Here is an 11,390-nt window from a genome sequence, read left to right on the forward strand (position 1 = left end):
TCCCCGGACTGATTCTCCCACCGCATTAATCAGTAGAAGGAGTGCTTTAAAAGTAGAGGCATTGATCATAAACTTACAAGCAGAGAATTTATGAAAAACTCCTGGATTTTTATTATGAGAGATGGTATCTATCACTACAAGCTTATACAATCAAAAAGTTATCAGGTTGAAACCCTATCGAGTAATTTGAGATAAAAAAAAGATCAGAGAGGAGGGGAAGGCAAAGGTGATTTAGAGATGCAGAGAGACAATTTGTAGCTTTTCTAAAATCTATTTAAAGAAGGTAACAAAGAGGAAGAAAGCTTATATTCCCAGTCTCACCATATCAGGAACATTCAGAAGAAAAGTACATTGAGAATAATTGCTGGGAAGAGGTCAGGATGCATTTTGGAGGGAAGAGGGAGGGAAGAATCAGAAATCTTTCTATACATCAAAAACAGGTTGTAAAACACAGTAATATCTCTGGCATTCTGAAAAAGAAGCTTGATCTAGTCTTAGGGGGAACAGGGTGGGATCCAGGAGACCATTTCCATCTCTCCATTGAGTGTACACCTCATGGGCACATTGCTCAGGGTTGAAGATAAATACATTACCTCTTGTGAGACGAGGTTCTTTGGGTAAATCTGATATCTTTTCTTAGATCAACTCAAATAGTTGGAAAAATTCTTTGTAAGCTTTCAGGTACAAACACCCTACTTCAACAAGATGCTAACATGCTGCTGCTGGGGACCATCCGTTCATCTGCACATATACACACTTTTAAACACTAATGCCTGGGAGTGTGAAGGAAAGACCACACCACAGACTTGTCTGAAACTTCAGGGAGGCTATTTTCTACTCTTTGCTTAGAAAGTGGCTCTGTGCCAGGTAGCTACCAGAGTCCCCCTGCCAGCCATGCAAGTTTAAAACCAGGGAGCTAAGGTAACTACAAATGTTGGCTGCCTGCCTGAACTCCTCCTGTGAGACAATCATTTGCAGGAAATAAATTCCTAAATGGAGGGTCAAGGCTTGGTAGCAGGAGCTTGCAAAAAAAAACAAAACATGCTGCTGTATTGGGAAGGACTAACAAGAGAGGGCAAAACTATTAAAACCACTTGGCTGTGGACAACAAGAAGTGGGGAGTGGACATGGTGGGGAAAAGCCAGGTCTTAGACCCTCTCTCTGCAGAAGCCACAACAGTCTTGTCAGTAGCCCCAAGCCCTAAAGTTCAAACCCTTAAAACAGGTTCTCAAACTCTTGGTTGTGATCCCCCAGGGGGGTTGTGAGCAACTTAAAAGGGGGCTGCAAACTTCCCAGGGGGTACACGTGGCAGCACCCTGGAGCGGTGAATGGCAGTGGCTGCTGCCATGTGCGAGCTCCCCATCTCCTGCCACTCCCATCCAGCACAGTTGTGGTATCACAAAGTTTGAGAAGCCATGCCTTAAAAGGGTTTTTCAACCAGGCTGGCTTACCATCTTCCTCCTTTTTTCAGATACATACACGTGCTAATTAAAAATAAGGAGCTAACTGAAGACAGAGATTTTTATGCACCTAAGCAGTATCTAGTATAATGGGGGTCCTAAATGTAACTATTACATATCACCACTTATTTTTTTTAGTTTGCTTATTTGATTTCTATCCCACCCTCCCCAAACAGGCTCAGGACAGCTTAAGGTAACAAAGTCATAACAACAGCTAATACAATAAGACAAATATTAAACAATTCTTCAAAGAATATCCAAAGTTTAACGCCCAGCAACCAAAAGGTGGCCCAAATAAAAAGGTCTTACACTGCCTCTGAAAGATGGCTAGGCTCAGATTCAAGTGGAAAGGAGTCCAGAGCTCAGGAGCAACAACCATGAATAACCTCCTGTGTATTTTGGCCAAGCAAACTTGGGGTCCTGATAGTACCATGCTGGAGTATGCAGCTTATACTGAGAGCAGCAGCATAACCTATAACTAGGGGTCTACTTAACTCGTGGTGAGACAAAGCAATTTTTGTGGCTTGGTTGTGACACGAAGAGGCGATTTCGCATGCATATCTTGGCAGCCCCGCCCCTCACTGCCAATTGCTAGAGAGGCATATACTGTATAATTTAATAGCAAATGCTGTGGGAAGTAAATTATATCATAAATCTATTACATTTAAATCCAAATTTAAATCTAGTAAAATATAAACATACAATATTAATTATAACTTGCATCATCATTTGTTATTAATATATGTAGCATTCTACAAAATTGTAGAAATACCGGTTAATGCTAAACTTAATAGAAACAATTCATTTTAATTGTTAAACCCTAGCATGCAGTAGCCATCCGCAGTTGCAGCTGACATCTTCCCTCTCTGTGGCTTGAAGACTCGTCCATAAACTGAGATCGCCCGTTCTGTGTCCACTGAATTGGTTGGAACTGTAAGCAGCATTTTGCCAAGTTGTAGAGATGTGGAAACGGATCAGAAACAGATCCCCAAAACTCAGGTGCATTCAAAGGCATCTGGCATTCTTTGACAAAGTTCACATAAGCAGCATATTAGTTGATACGCTCTTTCTGCCATCCAGGGATTGATTTAATTAGCTGCGTGTCAAAACTCAGAGAAGGCATCTGATCTGAGTCAAAATAAGTGAACAGCACTAGAAAAAGCAGGCAGCCAGTTGTTTAAACAGAGGTGGTAGTGACTGATTGCACTTGTAGTACTGATTTAATTTAGCACCTACTGCCTGGTACAGTTCTTGCCTGTGCTGGTTTTCAGTCTGAAAGTTGTTGTGATGCCATATCTTCGACCCACCCGTTTGCTGTGTGCTTATTGAATCAAAACCTGCCACCTTTCAAACCCCATTAGATGCTCCAAGAACCAGATCACATTTCCAGCCACACACTTAACTTGATCTTCAACGCTGCCCTGTTTTAAGAGACCATATAGTTTAAGCATGCACTGCGTGCTGGCTGTGATTTCAAGCTTAATATTACTTAATATTCTTTGCATAGTAATGAACTGTGTTAAACAACAAATTCCACTTTTAAGCACTGGCTCTGGTGGAAGTGACACAGTTGCATTTTGATCCCCACTTTGATTGGCAACTTCCTGTATCGAAGCTTACGGCCTAAGACAATGTTTGAATTTTTTTTTTTTGAAGAGGAAACCAGTCTATCCGCATAGCATGGAAAGTGTGCGTGCTTGATATCACTTACTGAACAAAGGATGTGTGCGTTGCAGGTAACATGAATTGCATTGGGCATTATTCCATGGAGCACACACATCACAAGCTTTGCACATGCACATTGCATTACCAGACAGAAATGCTGAGATCCTGCTAAATTCTAAGCCATGGTTTACAACAACCTGCACTGTTTGGGCTACACTTGAAAAAAAATGTACAGACACGAGGTGAACCAGCTTTGTTTGAAAAACAGGCACGTTGTGGTCTTTCCAGCTCCCAGGTACAAATAAGATGTGGAGTACATAGCTATCCTGTGCATCTCTTGCTTTGTCTGCTACAATCAAAATTGATTCATATTCTGCCAGTGCAGAATTTGTAGACTGAACACGCAAAGCAATTACTCCTCGTATATAATCTTGGCAAAGGTTGTTTGCACATGGGAAACTGCCAGTATCTGATACATCCTCACTGTAGTCTCCTCGCCTAGTTCCGGGTTATCAATTTTTTCTAAAGGTATGTTGGCAGCAGGGATGCCTCCACCAACTTGAATGTAGCTTCTCTGCTTGTTAAACTGCTTTCAGTGCGTCTATTAAACATAGAGGACACTGTCATTTATTTTTTGTTCTGACCTTCAGCCTCTGCAGAAACTTTTTCACTTTATATGCAATTCAGCCTCTAAATGATCAATGCCGTTTCTCCTCGATATATCTAGTCCTGTTGCAAGATGAACAAAACAATTTACCACCACCTGAATGTAAGGTTCCTACAGGGAACTGCATTACACAAGCCTGAGCTGAAACATATTTGCTTTTTTTAAATTTATTTTCACCCATCTTCAGACTATGGCATTGCATTTAACTTCTTAAAAGATGGTGCTGAAACATTTTCATTTTACTGACTGGCGCCTTCACTTAGTCTATGGTACTAGCAGACAATAACTTTCAATCACGTGATCTATGGCTACCGTGCTTGTCGCATTGTCTTTGTATTGCAGCAAGTATTGGGATGTTCTATGTTAGTATTAGATCCCTCCCACTGGGCAAGAGGTAGGTTGATTTTGTGGCAAATTGTGGCCAATGCAATATTTCCTGGTGATGGTGGACAATGCCATTTTTCATGGTTTCTATGAAGACTGCAAAACCACAAATTACGTAGACCTTTACCTATAATGCATATCATCGTCATGGACACAACTGTGCTGAATAGAGGCTTGGCCCTTGCTAGTAACAACTATATCTGTATCAAGAAGATGAGGTGAGACTAATGAAGAGTGAAAGAGTTGTTTATAATGTGTTACATTAACACAAAAACAACTGGCTGCCCACCTTTTAATATAGGCATTGTTAAGAAAGCTACAGTGCAAGCTGATGATCAGTCCCTAACTGCAACAGTTAGGGCTACTGAGGGCTCATCTACACACAAATAATGGGCTATTTTATTTAGGCCAGCATGAGTACAGATGCACAAACTCCATGATGTCCTGCTAACAATGGCCTGGCCACATGTGGGAAGAAGATAGGCTGGACTTACTTACATTGATGTAACAACTTATACTAGTGTAACACTCTTATTTTGAACCCTTGCTCCCATTCAGTAGGGTCACCTCCTTGGACCTTCTTTTTTCACAGGGGCAACCAATTTCATTAAAAGCCCAAACTCTCAGGTGACATAGATAAACCAGGCCAAAATCTGTATACAGAATAGGAGCAAGTCTGAAAGCATGCGGCACAATAATAAGGCAGATCTCATGAAAAAATGTGTAAGACCTTGGCTAAAGACAGAAGTTGCACATAAACTGGTTTAAGTGATCAGAAACTGCTTTAAACCTGTAACAGAACAGAAGCTCAGTGCACATAAACCAGTTTCAAAATGGGTGAAACTGGTTTAAGATAATCCTGGTTGAATCAGACTTAACTGATTTGGGTCAAACTAGTTTATGAAACTTCTCTCTCAGACCCCTTCCTGGTTCAAGTTAAATTGCAGTCCCCCAGCATCCCAGCATGTTTTCCAGCTCTGTGCTGTGCTGTGCTGTCTGCTCTAGAGAGCAGGGCTGGCTGACAAGGGGGGAGGGGCAAGCCCAGCAGGGGATGCAGCCCAGTCTATGGGGGAGACTGCACCCCTCCCATGGCAAATCCTGGCTGGGATCTGGGGCCAGGGAAGGGAGGTTAAACACCCCTTGCCCCACTCAAATTTACTGCTGGCTGCGACTGTAGGCTACAAATCCCAGAGGCACCTGGAAGCAGAAAGAGAAGCAACGCTGCAGAGTCCTGCTGCTGTAATTCTGGACTGCAAATCCCAGAGACCTCCGGGGCAGCAGGAAGAGGAAGTGAACACACAGCCAGAGGACTGTGCTCTAGTGCCTCCTGGCTTGAGCCACTGCAAGCATGTCACTCCATTTCCTGAATCAAAGGTAAATAAATGCCTGTTCACTTCTGTTTCAATTTAATCTGTGTATTTTAGAGTAAAGTGCAAAGACAGAATCGATTCAGCCTTGGGCTTTTTGACTGAACACAAGAGCTAGGTACAGACAATCAGCTCTCTTTGCAAGAGTAGCTTAAGACAACAGTCCTCCTAGGGGTCAGGAGAAAGAACTGCAACAGGAAGAGGTCAAACACTTCTTAAGACAAGACAAAGGACCAGCAGTTTTGCTATTGCAGCAAAGATCTCACTACTTAGCCAAAGGCTGGGCAGCAAGCACTTATGTGGAGGAGCTAGAGCTGCCCACATATTAGTGAGTGTTGGCTGACAGTGAGCAAAGGACTATTGGGTCTTTCTACTTAAGGCCTGCAGGAGGCTCAATTGAAATGCCTTGAGATATTTTTAATTGATAGTAAGTGTTAGTCTTCTTGCTAGGAAAGCAGGATTCTTTGTTGTTAGTATACCTTCCATCTGGTAGGTCAGATGGAGTGGAAATAGTCTGCAAAGGAATAAAAGGAGACCTTGCTTTTACCTCCTTCCAAGGACAAGGAGTTAGTCATAATGGATTTGAGAGAAAGGTTTGAGCTGTAAAAGCTGAAGGCAGCTATTGGCTTGACCTTGGAATGAAAAAACAATGGTCATTTTGAGTGTAAGTAGTAGGTTGAGGCAGATTTAAAGGACACCAGGGAATTGGAAGGCATTTCTAATCTGAAAAACTTCCTTCACTTACCTCAAACTATTTAGTAATGAGGATCCTGGGGAAGTCTTGTTTTGATGGTCATTGCCCTGCTGCAGCAGGGGTTCTGCTTTTTTCTGCATTACTTTTTCACGCCTGTTGGAGATGCTGAGATGGACCATTGCATATGATTTATCATGAACACCTGCTGACTGTGCAAGGGCGACACAAGCGAGTGATGTGGCAACTAGAATGTGGCTGGAGCAAAGCCTTTTCCAACAGCGGTGACTGATTGCCTGCAACAGTGCTGTATGGCTACATGATCATGTACTGCCAGGCTGTAGGCTGCAATGGATTTTTCACTGTAGTCGCCATTGCCCCCTGTAGCTAACCCCTGGCCATCTAACCTGTGATGTCAGAGTGAAACTCATGGCAGCGCACAGAATCGTCTTCCTCTCACCAGACCAGGCAGGAAGGCCGAGTTGGTAGTGGAGCATGAAGAAGATGCCAGTACTATCAGGGCAGATTGTGTGGTACTGAGGTTTCTCTCATCCAATCAAAGCCCAATGGCTGTTGTAGGAACAGGCGGCGACTCCCCAAGGTCAAACATAGTGCTTATATTCCAAACAATCAGCAGCGTCCAGCTGTTTTGTGAATCCCCATCTTCCATCTAACCAGCCCCTTTGTTTGCATGGTAACTATGGCCACCTATGCATGTACTCTGCAGGGGGGCAGGGATTTTAATTAGTGTGGCTCTAATTAAAATACCCATAGCATCTCATGTATTCAGCGACTGCATGTTTCAAAATGGCAGTGGGGGTGCTTCAACTAAAGCTCATTTGACAAACTTTAGTTAAAGCACCCCATCACCATTTTGAATCACAGGGATGCTGAATACACGAGACACTGCAGCATGCTAGATTTGATTAATCGAGTCCAGCAGACCTGCTTAATTGAGCCTGCGCTGATGAGAACATGTTGGAGCACATGCAGAAATGCCCTAAGTGCTTTGCTGGAGGTTCAAGTCTGAAGCTTGTAGCATTTACAGCATCAGGTTCCACCATATGTCTCGATAATTTGCAGTCAGGGCCAGGGCCTCTTTACAAATGGTATCTGATATACAGAAAATAGGTTCAAGGACACAATGACTACAGAGTACTGTCAACACTTGAGTGCTGACACCTCCATCTTGCTTTTAGCTTCCCACACTTTCTACAACATGCTTTGCACATCTATATTTGAGCAGCTCTCTACCAGGGCCTGTAAAGTTGCTGTGTGGCTTCACACCCCAGAGAAGCACTGAATATACAAACCCCAGAGGAGCACTGAATATATAGAGCCTCTATCCTGGTGGCAAGGGGCTTAATACCCTTTGCCCAGGATTAAGGATAATGGGGAGAGCAGCAGTCCCAACTACCATGCCTTTGTGGTGAGGTGTGCACAACTCAGCTAACAGGATGCAACCTGTTGGTTGACTTGGGGGGGATCAGAGCATTCAGTCCCCTCAGCTGAGCCGTAAGATCCAGAAGACAATTCATTATAGAGGGTTTTGAGCCAAGGTACATAGGAGTGAAGCAGAAGATCCAGTCTGCCTCTTTTAAAAAGAAGCTTCAGGAAAACTACAATTTCAAAGCTAGCTATTTTCATGTTGAGGAATTTCCAAAGCCTTGGAACAAACACCATGGATTTTGAGTCTTCTGTAGGGGCAAACTGCATTTTAACTTGAACGGTAGAGAGTATCAGGGGAGAATCTCTACTCTAACCTGATGCAGTTTCTATAGAATAGTAGGGCTAGAGGTAAAAGCCACGTGTTAGGCATTGGTACAGGGAATAGAGATAAGAAACCCTCAGACAGCCTTTTTCATGAATACTTGCCATTGGTTTCCTTTAGCCATCTGCTTTCTGCTCCCTTTCCCTGACATCAGGTCATTAACACCAGCAAAACTGGCACCCAAAGCACAATTTTTTCCCAGGAGAAGTGATGCTTTGCAAACATCCTGTGAAATATAAGCATTTCATGGCTATCTGAAGTTTCAGATAGCAACAAAGATTACAACCTGAAGTTCTGTCTATAGAAATAAAATTAATGCCATAGCCTCTTGGAACTTACATATGACTGGGAAAAAAGTGGAAACACAATGAAGCTGGTTACGTCCATCATCAGTTGAACAGGTCAAAGTGGAATTAGCTGTGGAGAGAAATCACAACATTTTGAAATTTGAGTTCCAAAATTTTTCCCCAACAAAAGTTGTTTAAAAAAAAAGATTCAAGGCAATTAAAATATTTCACTAACATTGCTGGAACATTATCCCCAAAACTGCAGGGTGCACAGGAATACTGTTTCGCAGGAGACCGACAACTGGCTCAGCTGCAAATAGGAATAAAACCCAAAGACTTCAAAGTTCCCTTTAAAAAAAAAAGAACTGAGGGGACAAACAATTTCATCTCATTAACACTGAACGCATCAGTTTTAGACAGCGGCTGATGAAAATGCAATATTCTTAATAATGTCATTTATGGATCTTTGATTTTAACACTAAAATTCTGTATTCTAATTAGATCTCGTCAAACTCTTATGGCAACATAGCAGACTCGGTGACGTCAAAACGATTGGCTGCCATTTCACTGAACTATCTACAGAAGGTATGACATTAGAGGAGATACGGCCTGCAGAGATGTTTCACCTGGCCCATGCGACTCTTGGAGTCTGGGGTCAGGGACAGGGCGAGCGATGCTGGTTAACCTCCAGAGCTCCTTGATGCCTCTCACCCCACGACCGGAAGCAGATCTGGATCTGGCCCGCAAGAAGCCTCATGGTCTGGATTCAGCGTAGGGAACCCAAGGAGTTTGATGCTCCTGGGCCAGAGAATCAAGGAGTCGAGCCCAATGCATTTGACGTTCTTTCTGACCCTAATGTCCACAAATAAGCAACAATTCTAGTACTGTCTTTGGTTCAAGAAACTATTTATTACATGACACTTAAGTGTTTCTGTGCATACAATATTTTCTGATAAACGTCTTAGGGAGGAAACATGCCATCAAACATGATCAAGCCTCAACTCTGAGCCATGCTAAAATGCCCATCTATCAGCAACAGTACATTTTCACTGCTTTTAAAGTTGTTATTAATATTTGAGGCCCCAGATTCCACACTCCACAGTTTATTGATACAAGTAGAAAATCTGATTTCCCAGTTTCTCTAAAAGTCAACATCAGCCTCAGAGTACTGAGCAGAAGCTGTGTAATACAATCTTTGCTGGCACAAAAAGCCATTATTCCTTTAAAATATTATAACTCCCCCTCCCCCCCCAACACACACACACACACACACACACACACACACACACACATCCCTTCCCTAAATAATTTTTTGTGATATCCCACAAGTAACCCTGTGCTAACTTACTGTCCCCACATGCTTCCTCTGGTGGGATTTTGGGTGGAATCCCCCAGCAAAATATAGGCCATAGAAAGTTACCTTTCAATCAGTACCACACTGATTTCATAGCATGGAGCCCAATTCAGCCTGTATTTGAAGTTTTATGCACAAAAAAAAAAAAAAAAATCAACAGTATCTCAAACATAAAAAGTGGCATTTAAAGTGATGTCGTACATCACCATAGTTTTCAGCTGGCATTTAAAACAGCATTGTCCTGTTTTTCCAGGTTTTTGAGATCACTGGGGTATAAGCTTCACCTGTTGACCTCTGAGATATCCAAAACTAAAAGCAGGCTGTAGTAACTATGAGGTATCTGTTGGCAAGCACTGACCTTTTTTATTAGTGGGTACTAAGTATTTCCTGGAACATTTTTATTTCAGTAAACACAGCAGAGGCAATATGGCTAAAAATGAGGTAGATTTAACCCATTTACTGAGTCCCTGGCTGCACTCAAAGCCTGGTGTGTTAATGTTGGTGGCGAGTCATGTTCATATAATCATGTCTAGTTAGTGCTGGTGATTCACAAGAGGAGATTCACACTGTGGCCTTGATTCCTTAGACTTACCCCAACACCAAGTGGACAAAAGCTATTGATTTCAAAAGAGCAGAGAGCCTGACCCATAGCGTACGCAGACATCGCAACAGTGGCGGGCACCCCACGATATCCCCCTCCCTTGTCCATCTACTCTCACCAAACCCGGAAATACACTGCAGAAGCCACTCTGGGGATGCCCCCACAATCACTCTTGAGATTCAAGTCTTTGGCTGACCTGCATACAGCTGCTGGGGATGGCCTTGACACAACATCACAGCACATTTCTGGATTTTGCGTGAATAGGCAGTGTACGCTCACGAACTGCCCTGCCAAGGTAGACATACCATGTAGATCAAGAAATATCTGCAGTGACACTGGCAGCGAAGACTTTCTTTTAACCTATAATTAGCACACTTAGCATAGAGAACAGCACTGGTCTTAGTACAACAGCAAAGGCTGCTGGAAAATAGCTAAATTCCACTGGGTAGGTAGTTCTTCCATGGTCTGATTTCAGCTATAAACTTGAGATTTGGAGCCTGGGTTTTATATGAAAGCAATTCTAGCTGTACTCCAAGCCCTGCTGTCACAAGGATTATATTCCAGCTCAGTAAACTTAAAAGTGAATAAGATTTTTGAGTACAAAACAACAATGAAAAGCAGCACAAGACACAACTATAAGCTCAGCTCCCCAGGTAAAAATGTCTTTGATTATGCTTTTAGACATTGAGTGCATTCAGACATCTGTATTTCATCATCAGTGTGGTCTATTCTCCCATTAGATACACGGATACTTTCCACTAACACTGGAGTTCAGAGCAGTTTGAGGGGCTGATAGGTGTAGGACAGATTCAACTCTTCAGCTATATGTACACCAAAGAAAGTTTTTCGCACTGTGCTTCAAGCATGTCAGTCTCAGTCCTACTTCATTATTTTCTCACAAGCCAGACTGAAATTGTTCTCTCTTTAGTGTAGACATGGAACACTAATGTTAAATACCAATTGTGATTATGCAGATTTCATAGATTTCATAGACATCAGGGCTGGAAGGGACCTCAGGAGATCATCGAGTCCAGCCCCCTGCCCAAAGGGCGGGAAGTCAGCTGGGGTCATAGGATCCCAGCAAGATAAGCATCCAATTTACTCTTGAAGGTGTTCAATGTAGGTGCTTGAACCACCTCCAAT

This window comes from Crocodylus porosus, unplaced genomic scaffold (genome assembly GCF_001723895.1).
Source record: "Crocodylus porosus isolate Cpor-Errol unplaced genomic scaffold, CroPor_comp1, whole genome shotgun sequence".
Classification (NCBI taxonomy): Eukaryota; Metazoa; Chordata; order Crocodylia; family Crocodylidae; genus Crocodylus; species Crocodylus porosus.